This window comes from Oryctolagus cuniculus, chromosome 9, assembly GCF_964237555.1.
Source record: "Oryctolagus cuniculus chromosome 9, mOryCun1.1, whole genome shotgun sequence".
Taxonomy (NCBI): Eukaryota; Metazoa; Chordata; class Mammalia; order Lagomorpha; family Leporidae; genus Oryctolagus; species Oryctolagus cuniculus.
Genome location: NC_091440.1, coordinates 103987691 through 104009900, shown reverse-complemented (window position 1 = coordinate 104009900; position 22210 = coordinate 103987691). Strand labels below are relative to the sequence as shown.

At 49.9% G+C, this 22210-nt stretch overlaps 1 protein-coding gene across 1 annotated transcript in view; it reads left to right on the top strand.

Moving 5' to 3' along the window:
- Positions 1-22210, top strand: part of NTF3 (neurotrophin 3) — a 71787-nt gene that overhangs the window by 2629 nt on the left and 46948 nt on the right. The window lies entirely within an intron of this gene.

The window sequence follows — 22210 nt, the reverse complement described above, 5'->3', positions numbered from 1 at the left end:
AACGAAGAGGTGCGTAGGGGGTGGGGAAAGATTAGCTGGGGGGATCAGAATGTGAACTTCATGCTGGGAAATTTGGCTGGGGTGACACTGGGGCACATGGGAGACAGAGAATCAGACACCTGTGCTAGAGAGGCCCAGGGCGGTGGGGATGCTGGGTTGCTATTTGCTTTTCTTCTCTCCCAGCCTTCCCAGAGAAGGGAGTGGAAGAAGGCTTAGGCTTAAGGGGAAAGGTCCTTCTGTATTGGCACTGGGTGGGGGATAAGAGGTGTGTGCATCAGATGAGAGTGTGTGGATGAAGTTATTGTCTGCTCAGGGACAGGGATGTGTGTGATATGTTGTAAAGTGGCTTTCATATTGAGTAGCAGAATCCACTATTATTAATTAATGTTTTTCATCAATTAAAATGAATGAAAGTCTACTAAATGCTCAGCCTACTGCTGGGTACTGAGGCATGGCACGGTGCCCTGGAAAAAATTCCTTCTGGAGCTCAGCTGACTGCTGCTGTTATACTGCTGCTTGAGGTTTCGTCAAGGTCTATAATTCAGTTTCTAGGGATGTTTGTGGATCTTAGGGGACAAAGCGACGCTGACTCGAGTTGTATCTGTGGTTTTGACAAAAGCAGTCATAAAGACAGGGGGTGGTGGATACTTTTGTGCACTGGGTCCCAGAGCTGGGAGTGTGACTGCTGCTTGTAGGGCGTGTGGGCTGGGAGTGGGAGGGTGTTGCAAGGTAGATCTGAACGCAGGTTCCCCTCCCGTGCTGGAGGCTGGCCATGGTGACAGTGCCCAGGGCCCCTTCCTAGCAGGAATGAGAGTTCCTTTGTGGAGCCAGAGAAGGGGGCAGAAGTGATCCGGAAAGATGCGGGCTGAGAGAGTTTGTTCTTTGATGTTTCCTGGACTCTGTGGAACTAACCTGTGTATGCAGGTGCTGGAGAGCTGCAGGAAAAGCAACTGGCAAGAAATGAACCAGGAGTGCAGGAGGGACTGGTTCTGGCGCTGGTGAGAGGGTGCATTGTGAGAAGTGTCTTGGATGCTCTGATGTGTATACAAAGGGCTGTAGGCTTAGGGATGAGGGAGGGTGACACTGGCTGGGTTCACACCCGAGCAGGGTGAGTGTTTGTGATGTGCATGGAGCTGCCTGCTTGGGCCAGGTGATAAGGAGCTCCCTCTGATTAGGTTCTGATCCCAAGAAGGCATTTGGTCAGGACAGTTTTAAACACAGCTTCATAGCTGCTGTGTTTTGAGGTTCTATGTTGTTTTGATGGGAAATTCCTCTCCTTGAGAGGGGGTTGGTGTAGGTCAGAAGACGCGATGGCGGGAGACTGCCCTTGGAAGAGCCTTGATTCTGTAAAATCCTGCCACACTGGAACAGTGTGACTTTGGAAAAGTTTTCTAATTGCGCTCTCTCTCTCTCTCTCTCTCTCCCTCTCTCTCTTTTTCTCTCTCTCCCTCTTTGTAAAAAACAGCAACATCTATAATGACTCAATGAAGATGAAATTTCAGGGTTTTTTTCCCTCGTCAAAACTGGGTGTGTTTAGTTGTACAAAACGAATTGAACTATCTGAACACAGGTGCCAGTAGGCACGTAAGTCATGAAGATGAAGCCGCTACCGCTTCCCCTCTACACTGTGAGCTAATTAATACACATCTTTCATGCTCATCCCAGCCCTACTGCCATCCACTATGTAAACAAGACTTTTGCATGGCTGCCTGGGTTTACTCAGCCCTAACCTGGAGGCAGCCAGACCTAGATTCTAGTTGCTGGAAAGCTGAAAGGTCTTTGATCTATGCAGAAGAAAGATAGCTCAAGAATCTGTTTTATTAATGATCAGGGACAGGCATTTTCCTAATTTTAAACATCAGCTATGCAGACTACAATGCCCAAGCAAATGTGAGTTTGAGGACAGAGAACAGAGTAGTTGTCCTGGACATAGCCACCATTTGAATACCAGAGGAGCAAAATCCAGCCATCCTGAGTTACTGCAAGGTCTGTTTGCTTCTGGTCTGTGATGGCCAGGCAGGCAAGAGTCCACCTGGGAGGAGGAGGGCCTGGGTTTTGGGTTTGGGAAATGTTGTGAGCCCATGCAGCAAGCTGGACACAGCCACTTTCCCAGAGGCAAGAATGGAGGCACCGAGAGGCTGCTGAAACCTCGGAGTCTTTCCAGAAGTTAGCACACGCTGTCAACTCCTGGCTCAGCATCAGGCCCCCATCCTAGAGTTCAGTTGCCATAAATAGTCAGGAGCCAAGCTATTTCCATGAGGCACTAAACCAATTCTGTTGCTTTTCTTGGCGAGATTGGGCCAATTAAATTGATTGGAAGAAGTTATTGCTGATGGGTCTCACGTTCCCCAGGCGGGACAGGCCAGCAGAGTTTAATTACCTAACGTTTCCCATCTCTGCACTTGCTCTCTCAGAGGTATCCCATGTCCAGGAGCCTCCTCTCCCGCACCGTTCAGGATGCCTCATTGAGCAGGCAGCTTCTGTTCTGCTTTCTCCAGGCCTCCACTGGAGAGAATGCAAACCCATGTGTTGGCTGAAGACAGTAGGGATGGTGGCCCAACTCAGATCTTTAAACACCTCGAGCCTGCTTCAGGCCCTCACCAGCTGCTGTTTTACTTTGTCATGAGGCTGCAGTTTCTGGCATTGGGACTGCAGGACTAATGGCCATGGCTAGGATTTTAGGTTTGGTTTTATTTACAATTGAGTTTGCTGGAGAAGACCAAACCCTTTTCAAAGACAAGACTGATTAAGGTCTGTAGATGGACTTTGTGCAAGGACTGCCATTTGAAGAGAGGTGAGCATGGTGTACGTGTGTGTGTGTGTGTGCACATGAGCATGCGTGTGCTGGGGCACACATGGCCACAGGATGCATTTGTAGAATTTATGGTAGAGGTTGCAGGTGTACAGACACATTGTCGTCATATTGTACCTTACGGGTGGGTTAGCTTATGGAAACAAATGGAGGGCAACTTCCTTCAGACCATTGTACACAGAGATATGTGTGCTTGTAAGTATGAAGCTGGTGCAGACTCTATTTCATTCTTCCGAGGACAGTTTCTGTTGAGGTCAAGGCCAGACAAAACTAGCCTTTCAAAGGACTCACTTCAGAAGCTGTGGGAGCACAACAGATGGCCTAAGAAATTTAAGGTGTTCTCATTGTTGTGAACAGTTTTCTTCACTCAGCCTTTCATCTTGCCCAAAAATATTAAGGGGGTAGAGATGGCACCCCCCATACACACACATGATCTGAATGCGTTTGTCATCCACATCTCCATCTCTGCCATGGTCTTCCTCAATCAGTGTTAAGCAGGGAACCAGGGAGGGCCTTGTGGGGCTCTGGGCATGCTCAAAGGACAGACCTCTGCCAGGGCTGCAATTCATTTGGAAATCAGACGGTGAAATGGAATGTGGTGTGGCTGTGACTGCTCAGCGTTCAGCAGCATCTCCAGAGATCTCCATGTCGTTTGTGGATTTGTCCCATCAGAGATCTTTGGGAAGGGTTAAGGTTCTCAAACATTCAAGGCTGGAGCTCCCGGGGTGAATGAAGACATACTAATCTCAGAGGACCCCAGGCCCAGGCGGACGTGAGCAGCATGAAGCAGAAGGTGGCCTTCCTGCTTGCTAGTGGGGGCTAAAGGCTGAGCTCTGTCACTAATTAGCTCTGGGCAGCCTGTCTGGTCTGTGATTATGCATCTATAACTGAAGTGCTTGAGTTATAAGATCTTTAAGTCCTGTTTTAGCTCCACCATCCTAGGATTCTACCATAGCTCTGGCTTCTTATTGAACCTGGGCTGCCATGCTTCCTGTGAAGTGCACCCCGACAAATCCTTCCTGAACTCCTGTTTTTATCTTCAGAGAGTGACTGAGTTGAAGGCAGAAAGGCATGCAAAGAATTTGCCAGAGTGTTGCATTTTGGCCAAGAATGCTTGAGACCTTGGCTTAGCCTGTGCCTCTGGGCCATGTATGTAGAGCCAAAAAAGGGGTTGGGTTTGGCCTTCTGGTAGATCTGGTGCTTATGATGAAGCTTGCACTGGAGTATCTTTCCATGTCTGTGTTTCTAAGATGATCACCTACCTGTAAAATTACTGATGATGATAGTTAATAGTCCAGCCCTTGCTGGGTGCCAAGCATTACTAAAAGCACTGCATGGCATTCGCCTCAGGGCCCAGAATATTCCCTCTCATAGGTGGGGATACTGAGGTTATGTGAGGTTAAGGGATATGCTCATGTTCACACAACTGGATGCTGATAACGCTGCCTTTACAGCCCAGAGCGTATGGCCATCCCAAGTCTTTCACCTGCCAGTCCGAGTCTGTGTCATCCAGCTGGGAGCTGGTTCAGTTGGCTTCTGCAAAGCTTGTCACCCCACAGGGTAACCTGTTCCACCTGAAGCTTCCTTTTCATGTGCAAGACAAATGTTTGGGCTTTCTAGCCACCTGCTGGCAAGCATGTGCCACATCTGTCTTGGCTTCCGTGAGTTCTCCCCCTTTTACCTCCCGTTCTGTTGACAAGGGAATCTGCCCTTCCAGAATGTGGGTATTGATTTAAGCCACAATTGCCTCCTTGTAAACTCTGCAAGATTGGAGCCGGACATCTGGTTTTGATCCACACACCCACAGGAGGTGGTAGGTCCCAGTGTTCTTGAATCCTGGGATGGGGAGTGCACAGAATGGAAGCAAACAGCGGAAATGAGTGGCAAGCCTGGTGTTGCTTCAGAATTTGGAAAGTGGCTCTCCTTGGTAGGCTGCGGAGCTCATGCTGTTTGAACCGGGGCCAACGTTAAAGTCGATTTCTTGCAGGGAGTTTGGGGACAGGGGTTACTATGAGGACTGGTGCGCTCCGTGCTGTGTTGGATGCAGAGCAGCATGGCTGTAGAATGCTCCAGCCCCAGCAACCACCTCTGCGGGCCAGTGTCTGGGCAGTGCCAGAAGTAGGGAGATCCAAGGAGTGCCTAGGATGGCATTGCCTTCTTGGAAGGGTGTGACTGAAGGCTCTTGTTCTTCTTTCTCACCTCACCCGTTTCCCCACCCCGTCTCATCTGCATCTTCAAGGCAGTTAATGGGAAATGACTTTGCTCTGTCCAGGGAAGGCTTTAAATTGAGCAAGTTAACAGCAAGCACTAACCCAATGCCTATTAGATGGTTGGTGCTCAGAAGCACCATTTAAAAGAAGCCTTTCGCGTGTAGGGCACTGCTTTTCCCCTTCTATTTAATGATAGCCAGGATTTTGCAATATGCTACCCCTCCCTCCGTCTCTAGGTCTAAGTCCCCAGTGTTTAAAAATATCTTCCCCCTCTGGCTCCAAGTTATCCCTTAGGGACTGTGTTTCAAGTTCGCAGTCTGGGATCGCTTCCATCCTGGGGCTGGCAGACCTGCTCGTGATGGTTCACAAGGTACTTCTACCAGGTTCACATGGAGATTTCTCCACAGGGGTGTGCCATGATTGCCAAGGAGCCCTCCTGACGCCCAGCCGGCCACATTCCGCCCTGCAAAGGACTCGGGCTAGCAGTGGGACTTGGAGCCGAGCGCTTTCCCTCGTCAGGCTTCCATTTTCCCTTCTGAGAAAGGACGGGGCTGGAGTCGCTGGCTTCCCCGGCCTCCCTGTGGCCTGGGCCTGGAATGGCCAGATATCCCTGCTGGTGTTGAGGACTTCTGTCCGACATGGCGGAGAGCTTGGAGGAGGAAATTAAGTTACGCGATGCCAGATAAGTTATTGACCCTAGGGGTGAGGGTGTGTTTATAAAGTGCTGAAGAAGCAAACTTGCCAGACTTGTGGCAGATCCAGGGTTGGAAGCTGGGAGCATCGGGAGAGGTTTCTGTGGAATAAAATTGTTTGCGGGTAGCCGAGTTCAGCACGCTAAATCAGAAAGATCCAAAAACCACGAGCCGGGGGGAGGACCAGACTCCACTGCCTGCTCTCCCAGTCGCTAACAGCAATTTGGGGGAGGTCCTGAACTATGTCAGGTCTCACTTGCCTTGTGAGTTAAACGAGAGTTAAAGGCTCCTGGCTTAGATGCTCTCTAAAGTTTTTCCTGCCCTTTCATTCAATTTCAGGAATTGGGGCCTCATAGGAGAATCTAGATGGACGGATCGGGAAGGGATATCCCCAAATGGCTTAAATGTAGAGGGAGATGTCTGGGTAGCAAAATGACAGCAGTGACAGGAATATGCATCTGTTCAGGCAGTTGAGACGGCCTTAGGGGTGCCTTCTGCATGAATATTTTGTTTCCGGTGTTCAATCCTCCATTTCACCAATAATATGATTTTTAAAGATTGAATGATTGATTTGAAAGAGCTAGAGAGAGACACACACGCACACACAGAGAAATCTTCCATCCACTGGTTCACTTTCCAAGTGGCTGCCATAGCTAGGACTGGCCCACACAGAGCGAGAAGCCAGGAGCTCCATCCTGGTGTCCCACAAGGGCGGCCGGGATCCAAGTACTCAGGCCATCTTCCCCTGCCTCCCTAGGCACATCAGCAGCGAGCAGGGCCAGAAGCATAGCAGCACTCTAACACGGGATGCAGGCCTCACAAGCCAGGGCTGAACTCACTGGGCCGCACCACCAGGCTGACCCCAGAGATACTCCCATCATCCTCCAGCTGTCTTCTAATCATGACTGCCTCCTCTAAGGGGGCTCCTTGCCTTTCTCCCAGACTGCCTGGAGCTCCCTTCCCAACCTCCCTGTGTTTTATTTGCTTTCCTATTTCCTCGCTAGAATGTGAGCTATGTAGAGGAATGGGAACTGTTCTTTTCTTCCTTTATGTGCCTCCAGCTCCTTGAATAGTGCCTGCCTTGGAAATCGGAAGTGTGCTGGGTGAAGGAGTGAGTGGCTGGCTGGCGAGTTCGGATAGTGCAGCAGTAATAGGACAGCACCAGGAGCCAGGCTCAGGCGGGTGGTGCACCTTGTCTAGGTCTCCTGTTTGTTTTGCCCCAAGGTCTGAGTGCTCCCTCCCTTCCCACCAGGGAGGGCCGTTCTTGTTCTCTCCAAGGGCCCATTCCCACCGTGTCTTCGCCTCCCTAGTTCTTCTGCAAAAGTGGGCTCTTGTTCACGGGGAAGTGGACGTCATTGTGCATGACTCTTCCGACACCTGGAAAGCAGCTCAGAACACTTGTAACGACCGTGCAGTGAGCATCCTGCTGGTGGCCTTGCACTTGGCATTGGAGAAGATGCAGAGATGGACGCAGTGGTCCTGGCCTCAGCATCTATAAGCTGTTCTAGGAAACAAACAGGTTACAGTCACTGTGTGGGAACCTGAAGTCCCAGTGCCAGACCACGGCTAGGGCGATAGATGCTCGTGACCCACTGGGATGTGAACCCTTGTTCCTTCGCGGCAAGATGCGTGTCGCACAGGGGCTGGGGCTTGGGGGACAGTAGGCATGCTTGCTGACAGGTGCACTTTTCAGAAAGATCTCTGCTCCAACTGTAGCGGGCACAGGCAGTGGAGGTTAGTCCATCGGAGGCATTTGGGCTCTGCTTCTCCCGCCAGCGTGCACTGCCTCCGTGACCACTTCCGACACAGGGACAGACTGCCATCTACTGTCCACTCCTGTCCTCTGAGTCCCTCTCGCTCAGGGAACTTCTTGGCTTTTTCTTTTTCTTTTCCACATCCTGTTCTTAATGAGTTCAGACACCAGGAGAAATAGACACTGTATCCTTATTTAGTGTTTTCTTTAGAGTTTGGAAGGGAGACTATTGAAAAAAAAAGGCATAACACAGGAGCGGATGTTTGGCCCACAGTTGAGACGCCACTTAAGACACCTCGTAGTGTAGTACCTGGGTCCAGTGCCCAGCTACCCTGCTCCTGTTAATGCACACGCTTGGAGGCAGTGGTGATGGCTCAAATAATTGTGCTCCTGCCACCCATGTGAGACTCAAGATTGCATTCCCAGCTCCCAGCTTCAGCCTGACTCAGACCAGGCTGTCAAGGGCATTTGGGAAGTGAACCAGCCGGATAGGAACATTCTCATCTAAGTAATAAGTAAATAAATAACAAATTAGTGAGATGATTTTATCTGCTTAACAAAATGTTACTTTAAGGGGACTGCCCTGCCCCTGCTGAGCCTTCCTGATCCCTGTTCTCCATGCCACGTGGAATACCAGGCCGTGAAGGGCACAGCCCTAGCTCCCATGGTCAGGCAGTCTGATTGGCCAGACTTGCAGAGATGGACAGGAGGAGGTGGGGGTGTGTGTCTGGCCACCAGCAATGACCAGCAGGGACCACAGGGACATGTGGAGCTGAAGAACAGAGGAGTGCTGGAGGCTGGGATGACTTGGGCAAGACGATGATGGGCAAGTTGACTGGGCCTGCATTTAGCAACACCAGGGTTCCAGAAAAGGCTCCCGAGGGAGCTGCATGACATCGTGGGTCAGGCTCAGAGCCGATCTGGAAGCTGAGGGCTCCTTATTCCCAAAGCTCTTGCTGTCTAAGAACCTTCCCATCCCTTGCTGTGCAGCACACACCACTGTGTGTGCAGTAGGAGGTGGAATCCTGGTTTCCAGTGTGTTGGGGATTGATAACGTCACTTGCTTCCCTGCAGGGAGGGTCTCTGCCTGTGAGTCCTTGAGATGAGAACCCTGCAGGAAAGGGACAGTCTCCCCAGGGGCCATTCAGGGAGCTGTGCACATCAGAGGGGGCAAGGCTCTCCAAACAGCACCTGTGTGCTGCTTCATCTCCACATGCCGAGTCACACAGCCCGCCCCCCCCCCCAAGCTGCTGCCTCAGTATCCTAGTAGTAGTCATAGCTCCACTGCAAGAGTCCTTCACATTAGAATTCACTCTGCCATTGCTTTTGTGGAGGTTTTCTGCCCACTTATTTGATTTATTTGAGAGGCAGAGAAGTAAAAAGAGAGCCCCCATCTTCTGTTTCACTCCTCAAATGCCAGGGACTGGGAACTCAATTTTGATCTCCCATGTGGATGGCAGGGACCCTACTACTTGAGCCATCCATGCTGCTTCCCAGAGTCTACATTAGCAGGAAGCTGGAGTCAGGAGCCAGAGCGGGGACGGTGTGTGTGTGTGTGTGTGTGTGTGTGTGTTAACTGTTATCCTAGCCAAATGCTCACCTTGGAGGTTTTTATTTTTTTAAAGGTTTGGTTAATTACTTAAAGGTCAGAGTTACACAAAGACAGGGAGAGACAGAGAGAGAGAGAGAGAGAGAGAGAGAGATCTTCTATCCGTTGGTTCACTCCCCAGGTTCAGGCAGGGACAGGCTAAAGCCAGGAGCCAGGAGCTTCATCTGGGTCTCCCACCTGGGTGGCAGGGTGGGTCCCAAACACTTGGACCATCCTCTGCTGCTTTCCTGGGCCACTAGCAGGGAGCTGGATAAGAAGTGGAGCAGCCAGGACACAAATCGGCACCCATATGGGATGCCGGCATTGCAGGTGGTGACTTTACCCACTACGCCGCCACAACGCTGACCCCAGTACCTGAGACTTTTTGATGACTGTGGATTAAAATGTAGAAAAGATTGCTTTTCATAGCTCACTCTCTTGCTTTTCCTTGGCATTTGAATTACCACAAAGGAAACGTGCTATTTATTTCATGTTCTTGTCTTTTAGTGTGTTTGTGTGAGAGAGAGAGCAAGCGAGCGAGAGAGAAAGAGAGGAAGATATTGTGTATCGTGTATTGTGGTCTATTAGTAAGTCTAGGAAATCAAGTTGCATTTGGGTTGGGTTGCTGGTGGGGAGACTTCTTCACTGTAATCCTCTGGCGGTTTCCTTTGATTGTCAGCTCTAGCACAGACCCCAAGCGCATCTTCCCACCCCCTTCAGTGCCCAGGGCTCCTCCAGGGCTGCTGGATCAGGTTACAGTCTGTCTGCCGAAAGTCTCCTGAGTTCTTTGGGGGACCCCTCAACAGAAGCACAGCCAAGGCTGGAGGAAAAGCAAGAGAAGGAGATTGGAGAGGAGTTGCCTTGTTTATCGTATGTTTTCCTGTGTCGTGCTGATGTCTGGGACTATTGTTGAGAGAGAGAGAGAGAGAGAGAGAGAGACAGCCAGCAGCCCTGGGGAAGAAATGCAAGGGAAATTTCTCCAGGACCAACCTACGTGGAGGGAGGGAGTCAGCTCCCAGCAATGTGCATAGAACCAAAGAACCTCAGGAAATGCCTGGGAAGTGTCTGGCTGGCTTGCGATGTGGTTGGTAATGACTGGTGAAAGCAGGAGGAAATGGAGAGTCAAGTTCCCCGTGGAAAGCAGCCTGAGATGCTGTGTGCGGTGTGGAGGAGCAGGCGGGAGTGACAGGGAGGGCAGTGGGGGGCCACGGGAGACTGGGAGTCAGCCCAGGTTGAAGGCTGGCCGTCCTTTGTTTTTGAAAACAGGGCTCTGACTGCCACCTGGAAATGGCTCTTAGGAAAGAGTTGCTCAGCGACAGAATCGCAGACGGCCAGAGGCATGGAAGAGGGAATGAATGAAAAATGAATGAATGGTGGCCGGCGCTGTGGCTCACTTGATTAATCCTCCGCCTGCGGCCCTGGCATCCCATATGAGCACCGGGTTCTAGTCCTGGTTGCTCCTCTTCCAGTCCAGCTCTCTGCTGTGGCCCAGGAGGGCAGTGGAGGATGGCCCAAGTGCTTGGGCCCCTGCACCCACATGGGAGACCAGGAGGAAGCGCCTGGCTCCTGGCTTCGGATCAGCGCAGCACCGGCCGTAGCAGCCGTTTGGGGAGTGAACCAACAGAAGGAAGACCTTTCTCTCTCTCTCTCTCTCTCTCTCTCTCTCTCTCTCACTGTCTATAACTCTACCTGTCAAATAAAAAAAAAAGAAAAAGAAAAATGAATGAATGAATGAATGAATGCAGAGGGGGAGCAACAGGCCTGCCCTGATCCCTGGCTGCTCTGATCAGCGCTGCTTCTGGGGACCCTCACGGGATCTCAGACACTGAGTAGCGTGGCTCTGTGTTTCACAGAGGATTAACTAATTCCACTTAGTACTGAGAGTGTAGGGTGGTTAGCCATGGAGGGAGTCTGCCAACCTTTTTCCTTCCTCTACAGGTTTTCTATCCTAATTGGATTTTATCGAGGAGCTAAAAGGGAGATGGCTTTGGGGTCACCCCCAGGACATCTGAAATATGTCAGTGGCTTACTCCGGAGAGTCTGTTTGTATTCCTGAGCTTTCCATTAGCAACCAGTGAGATATGGACATGCACTGATGTAGCTGGGGTTTCTGGAGGGGGTCCCGCTTTCCTGACACCGGCCTCACTCATAGATGATTTCTATGGACTTGTGTGTGTGTGTGTGTGTGTGTGTGTGTGTGTGTGTGTTTGGCTATTTAAAGTTTCAGACTCTCCTGCAAATGACCAAATTGCACAACACGTCCTTGCCCAGTAGTGGATCTACACATAGAATTCTTACAAAGTAACATTGCGTAGCATGTAAGGAGGTGACCCAGGTATGCAGAATGCAGTCCTGCACCTTGGGAGGTGTTGGAGTGGGGAGGGGCAACAGCTAGGGAGTAACAAGGACCTCCAGCGTGGCAAAGACCTACCTCTGCTGCACGAAGACTCTCCCATGCTCTGACTGCTCCCGATTCACCTTGCACTATGAGATCTGTAAACTCTGGCTGACCTTGGCCTATTGCTGGGACACAGGCATCTATACTTCTTGGAGCCAATCAGGAGGGTGCAATGCACAGCCAACATGGAGAACCATTAGCTCACAGTATTAACCAACTGTGCCTCTCAGCAGCTTTGTCATGCACCTGTTGCATTCTTGCCCTGGGTGTGCACTTCTGAGAACTCCTCGTAAGTGGAGGTTAAGGTTGCTCAGCTAATTTGGGTTGACCCTACTTCCTACCTATCCAGCGTTTACCTCAGAACCTGGACACTGGAAGACAGGGTTTCAACACCTCTCTGAAGTGTCCTTCAACCTCAGCTACAGGAGGGGGTTTTGTGGGTGAATGTGGGCTATAGGGAAAAGAAAGGGGAAAGACTAGCATTGATGGGGCATTAATGATGTGCAGGTATTTTTATATGTGTCCTCTTACTAGGGCACAGAAACCCAGTTGCCCTTGGAGTCACAGACTGAGTCAGGTTGGAGTGCACGGTTTGCAAAGTGAATTCAATGAAAATGTTTGTGACTGCTGAATGATCAGCTTTCCTACAGTGGCACACCCTGGGAATTTACATACCAGTGAGGTGTCCTTTCTAGGCTTAGCCTTGGTTCAGTGGAAAAGAAAGCACCTATCTGCTCCCTCTGCTCTGTGGGATCCAGCGCCAAGAGCAAGTCTTGGGCTGCTGCTTCCAAGAGGCGCAGGCTGAGAAAACAGTTGTCCTCTTCCTTGCCTTGTCCCTAGGGCTTGCAGGAGAGCAGGGAGTGGAGTTCAGTGAAGCAGGCGACAAAACAAACCTGGGGAAAAGTTATGTTTCCAACCATATACTACCAAATCGTCAGGCAGACTCTATGAATCATTGCAGTGTGTGGGTTTCTCATTTAGAATTCTTGCAAAAGATGTCATGGTGGATGCCTCCAGCCATGCCAGAGCTAGATGTCTAGCACCCAAAACTAAGTATGTAACTTTTGGACCTGGAATTCTCTGAACCACTAAGCAGTCTAAGTGGAGTTTAGGAACCATGATCCAGCAGAACGAGACATGCAGACCAGATAGGAGGGGGGGATGATCTAGGAGAGCAGCAGGTGGTGGCTAAGCCATGACCCGCAGTGGTGGGGACAGCCTCATACTGCCGAAGGGACTGCAGGTGCACTGCACGACACAGACAAACCTTGCAAAACCGGCAGAAGCAGAAGAGCACAGGGCTGCCTCTCCGTGTGCATCATGTGGGTGGACTTCAGGTCGTTCTTGCCTTGGCTGTGCACCTGTCCCCCTCTCGCATTCCACACACAGCCCGCACCTGCAGCAGAGGCTTCCTAGAGCCCTGTCTCCAGGAGGGGAAAGATGGATGAGCAGAAGCAGTCATTGGGGAACTCTGGGCTATTACTTTGCTTTCCAAAGTCTAATGCAGAACACACTCAGAAAGGCTCATGCACTGTGGCTTGAAAGAGTGTCGGGAAGTTGACCATGGTCTTGAGGAGTATTTGACACAGTCTCTGTAAGAGGTGTTAAGAGTGATCCTCCAGGGATCCCCCTATAGGATTACGCAAGAGAATTGAAGGGGAAAATGTTCTTTAGACTCTTTCTGCCTCAGAGATATTGACCAAAGAATCTACACATCCTTGAAGTCAACTTTTGAGAGAAATAATTTGTAAGCAGGTGCTGTTTGCACTCTGGATCACTAACAGTCACAACTTCTTGGAGCCTTAATTTCCTCTTGTGCAAGGACGTCCTTAATACAGTTAATGTGGGATGTCAAAGAAGATGATGAATGGGTGAGTGCTTTGCCAGCTGTAACTTACAAATCTGTGTTAGGGTTTAAGCTGATGTACTCTCACACTGATACCTGTGCTTGGCAGGTGGCTGGGAAGATGTTCCCTGATAAGACACCGCTGGGCGTAGGTACTCCTGAAAACAGTGAAAATTCCCAAGGACCTTCAGATGGCACCATAAGAAATAGGAAGAAATGCTGTAGCTGCAGCTTGAAAAATAGCAGTGTGTTCCTCTACCTGTTTCTGATGATGTTATCAGAGATAGGAGATTCAGGGAGAGGGGCTGCCCATGGGCCAGGAGGTTAAGAGCGGGTGTGTGCTGGGAAGTAAACGCATTGTCCAGGAAATCTGAGCTTGCTTCAGGATGGGTCATCTGCCAGGCCTGCCAGCCTTGTCCCCTACGCTGTCTCCAGCAGCTTGGCACAGCCCCATGCACACAGTCACGTGTGTGTCCAAGAAAGCCCCTTCCAGTCCCATGGTGCAAAATCCCAAAGACAATCCCCCCTGCTACAGTGGCTCCTGCCTTTTTTGTGCTTCTAGAAAAACCCCCTTGAAGCACATGCATTCTCATTTTGTGGATGCAGTGCCTCCTATGAGCATACTGCAAAATATGAAAATGGAATTAAAGGACAAGTTTACTTGGTGCAAAGAATTTTTGAAATTCATGCATAGTTCTTGATAATGGGTATTTTTTTACTAACTTTTGGAAGGCTCTTCATATAGTTGAGATTATTAACCACACAAAGTCCTTTGTTACTCTTTTGTAATTTTTAAAAAAATAATTATTTTTATTTACTTGAGAGGCAGAGAGGTGGAGAGAGAAAACTCCCTTCTGCTGGCTACCCCCGAGGTGCCTGCAGCATCCGGGGCTGGGCTAGGGCTGATGTCAAGGCAATCCATGTGTGCCCCAGGGCTGGCAGGGTCCCAAGTACTTGAGCTGTCATCTGCTGCTCCCCAGGGTCTGCATTAGCAGGAAGCTGAAATCTTTGGAGCCAGAGCTGGAAATCGAACCGAGGCACTGTGGTACCACGCCTGCGTATCTTCAGTGCTGGGCTGAACACCTGCTCCTTCATGACTCTTTGCACGGTTTCCTGAGGTCTTGGTTTCTCTGGGAGTAGAGTTTGCTGTTTCTTCCCAGGGTGTTGGTTTCCTGGGATGGGTGATGGCTCATCCTCTGGAGCACATCCTCCCACACATTTGAACATCCATTCATCAAAGGTGTAGTTGTCCTTGGTGTTCAGGCCTATGGACTGAGCAGATACCACCAAGTAATTAAAGCAATCAGTAAACAAGATCAAAACTGGAAACAGCTATGGAGCACGGGAGGATTCTCAGGTGAGCGTGGGTGGGGCCGGTCTGAGAAACACATGATCCTCATGCTGAATTGTAGGGCAGGCTTCTGCTCCAGAGAGGGGAGAAGCAGTCAACAAGGAACAGACTAATGTGGGTGACAAATAAGCAGGCCACACAGAGATGCCAGTCAGCAAAAGGGAAGGCTTCCTGTTCTGCAAGACTCTAATTCTTTTTTTTTTTTTTTAATTTATTTGACAGGTAGAGTTATAGACAGTGAGAGAGAGAGACAGAGAGAAAGGTCTTCCTTCCGTTGGTTCACTGCCCAAATGGCTGCTACAGACAGCGCTGCACCAATCCGAAGCCAGGAGCCAGGTGCTTCTTCCTGGTCTCCCCATGCGGGTGCAGGGGTCCAAGCACTTGGGCCATCCTCCACTGCCTTCCTGGGGCCACAGCAGAGAGCTGTACTAGAAGAGGAGCAACCAGGACTAGAACCCGGCACCCATATGGGATGCTGGCACTGCAGGCGGAGGATTAACCAAGTGAGCCATGGCACCGGCCCCCAAGACTCTAATTCTTGCTGAGCCTTCAGGCATGGCTGGGACCATCCGTGGTCTTATCTTTGGGTAGCAATTCCATCAGCATCTTTAGCAGAGTATACAGGCCTGAAATGAATGCTGCACTGTGGTGTAGGAAGGCATGGCAGCCCGTGAAGTTTGGCGGGGCGGGTCCTCTCAGCTCCTGCACACTCAGAGTGGGAGGGCTTGGACCTGGAATATACCTTCCGGGTGGAAGCCTGGCATTCCTCTCGGTCACCTTTCCCACATGTGGATCTGCTGCTCTTCTCTCAGAGTCTCACCTGGGCTCTGCCTCTTCATTCAAAACATGCAGAGCCTCACTGTATGAACGCAGTTGCCAGTCATTTCCAGGCTGGAGGGAGCAATGAAAGCCTTAGGGATATCCCAAGTTGTCAAGCTTCAGACCTTGAAATCCTAGGCAATTAGACAACCACTTTCTAGGGTTTTTAATGTGGAAGCTTAAAAACTTTCTTCATGATTCATTGGCTCCTTTATTTGCATGTAGGTTCATGAGCCCAGATATTGCACTGTGCTGGGGCCTTTAGGTATAGTTTCAATCACCATAGCAACTTTACAAGACAGACATCATTCTCCCCACCCCCCATCTTATAGATGAGGAAGCTAAGACTCAGAGAAACGAAGCAGCTTGACCAGAGGCGAGAGCTCTGCTCGCCTGCCTCATGCCCTGCCCTTGCACCCTCCTGCATCCAGCCAGGAGCCAGTCTGGTGTCTGCCCCACTTCCATTCACCCTTTACATTTCATGCCTTTCTGCAAGAAATAGAGTTTGACTAGTGAAATTTTTCTTATGGTAGCCTTTTATCTGGTTGTTAGATTAATTTTTTGGTTATTTCAAAAGGTTTGGAGCTATTTTCTTGCCTTTGAGACCTCTGCTCTGTGTCCTGTGTTAGCTGGGATGTTTGTTGAAGGACTTTGTTACTAATGAAACAAATCACTTGTCCATTGTCGGGAATAAGATGCAGCAGGGGATTCTCTCCATCACCTGCAGAGTGCAGTCTAAGCGCCTCTGTCCGGACCTGCCTGTCCCTCCATGGCACATGTTTTATGCTCATTTCCCTCCTCCCAAGGCTTCTCAAAGTCTTGCTTTTGTTCTGGTCATGCTGGTGCTTTGGGAGCCTCTCCCAGTGTTGTTGCCCAACTTACTGTCCCAGGTGCCATCACTCATGCAGGAAGTGTTCCTTGAAGCCCAGCTCACATCTCTGCTTCATCATTTGCTACATTATGTGTGCTCATGAATCTGGCTGTCCTGTGCGTCTGTACATTCTTTGCCCATAAGGCCCTATCCTAGCCATCTGTGTACCCACCAGGACCTACTACGGTCCTCAAGAAGTGCCGGTTGCACTGCACCGAATACCAGGCAAACGTCCAACAGCGCAAAGGGTCCCAGAATTTGGCAGGACCCTCTTCAGCACTGAGGAACCTATCTGCTGAGGTTATCCAGTTTGTGGTTGCCTTTTAGAGTTTTTTTGTTTTCTGTGGGACATTTCAGCCAGGTAATTTTAAAGATGGGTGGATTGACTCCTGGCCAGGGCTATCAAGTCTTGGCTTTCAGTTTCTGATCTCTAGGAATTTCTTTTGGCATTACAATTGACCTTGGCAAGAGCTCCATTGGCACATGATTCTTCCTTCAGTATCCAGAAAGTTTCTTGAATCCAGAAGTGTTTAGTGAGCTCCTGCTGCGTGCTAGGCATTTTTTTTTTTTTTTTTTTTTTTTTTTGTGCAGGAGACAGAGCATCAAGTAAGAAGGTTCACCCTTTGCCCTCATGGAACTTGCATTCCCATGGAGCTCATCCATAAACACAAGCAAACAGGCATATGCATAGAGAGATAAGCAAACTTCCCTCTGAGGAAGATAAAACAAAGGGGTGTGCTGGATGATTGGAGAGGCAATTTGAGATGGGAGTGCTCAAGGCTCAGCAAGAAGTCTTGTGAGGCTAGGAAAGAGTGAGAAGTCAACCTGATTGCGTAGGACTTTGCAGACCATGTGGAGTGCTTGTGGGATGAATTGAGCTAAATGATGAACTTAGCCAGGACTCCTCCCCACCCACCCCATCTGTCTGTCCCAACAGGTTGGGATGCCAGAGTTTTTATCCTTCTCTCAACAGTCACAAGATGTCATTGGAGCAGTTAGGGCAGGGGAAAATGTCATCTGATTAACATTTTTGAAAGGTCACCATGCCTGCTTTGCTGGAGACAGACTGTGAAAACAAATCAGTGAGACAAACAAGGTGGCAAGAGAGTGGTGGTCACGAGGGAGATGTTAAGAAGCCCAAAGACTTGGGGTCTGTTTTGGAAGTAGGACTGGAAGCGTTTGCTGATGGGTGAGTGGTGGAGTGTGTTAGGGAGAAAAATGGGATGGGGGAGGGCACAACTGACACCACTGTTCCTGTTGGGCTCCTCGGGCCACCAGGAGGAGCTTCCTTTGCATACACAAGATGAAGATGAACAGAATGTTCGGTGAGCTTCATTTATCTAATCTGAAAAACCAACTCTGGGCACACACTCTGGGTCTGAAAAAGTCCTTTCAACGATGGCTACCATGTGCCTGATACGGTAACCATTGTTTTCTGTGCATAGTTCCTCACCGCCAGGACCTGATGTTGCATGGAGGGCTGGTTAAGACATCCTTTCCGGCCAGCACCGCAGCTCACTAGGCTAACCCTCCACCTGCGGCGCCGGCACACCGGGTTCTAGTCCTGGTCAGGGTGCCGGATTCTGTCCTGGTTGCCCCTCTTCCAGGCCAGCTCTCTGCTGTGGCCAGGGAGTCCAGTGGAGGATGGCCCAAGTTCTTGGGCCCTGCACCCCATGGGAGACCAGGAGAAGTACTTGGCTCCTGCTATCGGATTAGCGTGGTGCGCCGGCTGCAATGCGCCAGCCGCGGCGGCCATTGGAGGGTGAACCACTGGCAAAGGAAGACCTTTCTGTCTCTCTCACTGTCCACTCTGCCTGTCAAAAAAAAAAAAAAAAAAAAAAAGACATCCTCACCTAAATGACACTCAAGAAAGAAGTGAGCAGGGCCATGGGACTGTATCACAAGGAGGACAGTCAGGGTTCCCAAGGCTTCTGATGGATGACAATGGAGACCCCTAGATCTGGGGAGAGAGCTTTAGGGAGAAGGGGAGCACAGCCAGGCTCAAAGGTGGGAAACCTGGGTGCTGGGGCTTGCACGGTGTACCAGGAGGGGACACAGTTTGTGTGGAGCATCACTGGGAGTGGAGTCACCGGGCAGCTCCCGCTCCCCTCCCAGGGAATCTGGTCTGGGGAGACAGGACCTGTAAACACCACGTGTCTCTCCTCCCCCTTTTCTGTGTTTGGTTTGCATTCTTTCCCCCATAAGAATGTTCACTGATCATTTAGGGAACTCCTTGAGGCCGTCTCATTTGTTCCTAGTGTTAAACTAGGAGTCTGGTGGGGTCCTACTTTCTAGATGAAGAGTCAGCCTTCCTGAAGTGCTTTCTGTGTGTGTCTTTGCTGTCTGGCTCCAGGAAACAAAGAGCTCCCCTGGAGCATAGAAGGGCAAGGGCTACAGAGAAAGCCCTAACATCTCTGACTCCCCACCTTCCACAGATCTTCCAGACTTGGCCTTGAATATAGAGAAAGGGAAAGGCGCCAACACGCTATCCGCTTTGGTGTCAAGTGCAAACACATTTAGTCCCTCTGAGGTCTGCTGACAATAAGCTACTGGTTTACGGAACCCCGGAGTAATCCACCTGATTTAAGCTCAGAGTTTAATTCCTTAAACATCTTAGCACATACATTTGCTGGTGTGCGCACCTCCAAACACACACATATCTCTCTGTGCCCTTTCCTAGCCTCTGATGAGTTCTTCCCCTCTGGGAGGCTGGAATCCATGGCTTAGAAAACGTGACTTCTAGAAAGCCTTTCCTCCTGCCTAGCCAGGGGTGTCATTTCTTTCCTTCTTCCCCTGGAGATTCATTGGCCACTGGCCCAGTGATGGGTGAGGATCAGAGACACCAGTGCATTCTGGGGGTTATCCCTAAAACCTGGGTGGGAAATCTGCTTTGGAGCTTGACTCCACTGGGCTTTGGCAGAACCTTAGCCAATGGTAGGGCTCTCACGCAGCCCCAGAAGTGTGTGGGCTCAGAGGAGCAGTAGGTCGCCTTTCCTCTGCACCTTTGCAACAGTACCGTTTGGATTCAAGCTCTCCTTAGAGACACGGCAGAGGGAATCACAGCGGGTCCCCTTCAGGTGACACCTGCATCTCATACCTGTGGTTAAACCCCATCTTAGAGGGCCAGAGTGTGCAGAGGTAGATTAAATCACGGGAGTGAGCAGTGATTCCTGTTCTTGTGGAGGTGGAGCAACCTCAGAGTGAAGACTCAATCATTGTGCTAGCCACTGTCATTTGCTCAGTCTTCGCTGCAGTAAAAATAGATGTGGCTCTTTCAGTCTCAAAACAATGATCAAGGTTAATTATTATGCAGCTGGGAACCACACTTGGTGCTCCTACTCTCCTGAATTCTCATCAGGCCTGGCTGAAGTAGCTGCTTCATTACCCATCCCTTTTTTCTTAGGTTTCTCTAAGAGCCTCTTGATTAGAAATGACACTGGTGTTCTAACGCCTGTGTTGGGCTCCTTACTATGGTGTGCATCCCATGAGGGCAACGCTGGCTTCAGCTCCTGCTTCCTTGCTGCCTGCGGCACCTGGGGTACAGTCATGTGGTGGTTGGTCAATAGGTAGCTGTTGAACAGTGGAACCGCTCCCCCAGGGAGGACTGGCTAGGGAGTGGCAGCACCGAGGCTGGGATCGCTCTCATCCGACTCTGGAGCCCAAGCAGCCTTACCCAGTGTTTCCCATCTCCTCTTCCAGCCCTCTCTGTAGCGCCTTGCTGCCATCAATTCCCGGGTGCTGTACAGTAGGCTACAGCACCCCTTGCACGCCAGTCTTGTCCTACTCTGTCTCCTTCACATGCTGCTTAGATCAGCAGACTAAACACATTTGGTTCCTTTATCTAATCAGATAACACAATACATCTGTCCCCTTCATGCAAAAAGTTTCGGCTTTCCCTAGCTTGAAATCAAGGCCAGAGAGGCAGCGCAGAGCTGGGTGGGATGCTAGAATCCCCTTCTTTCTGGTGCTCAGAGGGAAGTTGTGGAGAACAGCTGAGGCTTCAGGGGTTCATCCAGAGGTAGTTCTAAAACCCAGCGTGTTTTCTGATTCTGAAATATATGGCCGTTCAAATATGCGATCAATATAGACGATTGGGAAGATGTCAGAAGGAGTGGAAGGGCAGAGCAATGGCTAGAAATCCCACCGGCAGGGTAGCTCACATCCTCCAGTTCTTACTCGGTGTGTTTTTGTGTTTGCGTGTGTGTCTGTGTGTGTCTCTGCATGTGTGTTTCTGTGGCTGTGTGTGTTTCTGTCTCTGTGGGTCGCTGAATGTACGCTTGTGTGTCTGTGTCTACATGTTTGTGTGTCTGTGTATAATTGTGTGTTAGTGTGTTTGCTTCTGTGTGTCTATGTATGTCTCTTTGTCTGTATCTCTGCTTTTTTTCTTTTTTGTATTTATCTGAAACTTTTTACTTTAATTTTTATTTATTTGAGAGATAGAGAGAGAGAAAGAGAGAGCGCTCCCATCTGCTGATTCATTCCTCAAATGTCTGCAACAAATCTGGGACCAGTAATTCAGTCCAGGTCTTCTACATGGGTGGCAGGAACCCAATATCTTCAGCCATCATCACTGCCTCCCAGGGTGTGCAGTAGCAGGAAGCTGGAGAGAGGAGCCAGCGCTGGGAACCATGCCCAGGTACTCTGATGCAGGACACAGTGTCTTCCCCAGCGCCTTACTCACTAGGCCAAATGCCCACTCTCCCCCCTTTCTTGTAGGGGTACATCCTACATAAAAATCTGCCGTTCCTTTATGTGTGTTTCCCTGTATCTGTAGGTTCGCTTGTGTCAGTTGACGCTCACTGCACGGTGTTCCATCATGTGCCAAGCTTACCCACGGCGTTACTGAGGCAAGCTTTCATGTCGGTCATAGTTTTCATACTGAAATTACCCTCGTTTTACACAAATTTGTATGAACATGTTATTCTCCAAGATGCAACTTTTAGAAGTTACCTTTGTGGGCTTAGGGATGTCAACATTTTAAAGAGAAGTGGTGATGTTTGCAAGCTTTGACAGCTCTGGGGTGGGGAGAGCAGGAAGGCTCATTGGCTGGCTCCAGTGTGCCCCTCCCCCGCCTGCGGCAGCCCCAGTAAGAAACATTGGATCCTGCAAAGAAGATTTTCACCTCCCCTTCCCTCCACCAGTGTGATCTTCTGGGCCCAGGTGCTTCCTTGGTCAAACTTTTGGATTATTCTGCTTTTGTCTTCTCCTCCCCCCTTCTCCACCCCCAAGCTTTAAGCTTTGTGTACATCTTATGTAGAGTAGTAGAAAAGGATTTGAGGACAGGAGTCAGGCTGACTTGGCTCCAAATCCCAGCTCCATCACTGGGATCCTTGACATATCTATCATCCTCCACTTCCTTATCTGTGAAGCGCAATAATAATATAAATGCCTTGGGGCTGGTGCTGTGGCATAGGGGGGTTAAACCACTGCCTGCAACACCGGCATCCCATATGGGTGCCGGTTCGAGTCTTGGCTGCTTCACTTCCAATCCAGTTCCCTATTAATGGCCTGGGAAAAGCACCCATGTGAGACACCTGGATGAAGCTCCTGGCTCCTAGCTTTCAGCATGGCCCAGCCCTGGCTATTGCAGCCATCAGGGGAGTGAACCAGTAGATAGAAGACCTCTCTCTCTCTCTGTCTCTGTCTCTGTGTCTCTCTGCCTCTGTCTTCTTCTCTTCTGTGACTCTTTCAAATAAATAAACAAATCTTTAAAAAATATAAGTACCTTATAGGATTGTGTGTTAAATGACTGAGTACATGCAGAATAGTTAGAACCATGCTCACACTTAATGAAGACTTTATTAAAAGATGTTTTTCAAAGAGTAAATCAATTACAGATGACGAGCAGTATTAATGCATATAGTCATATC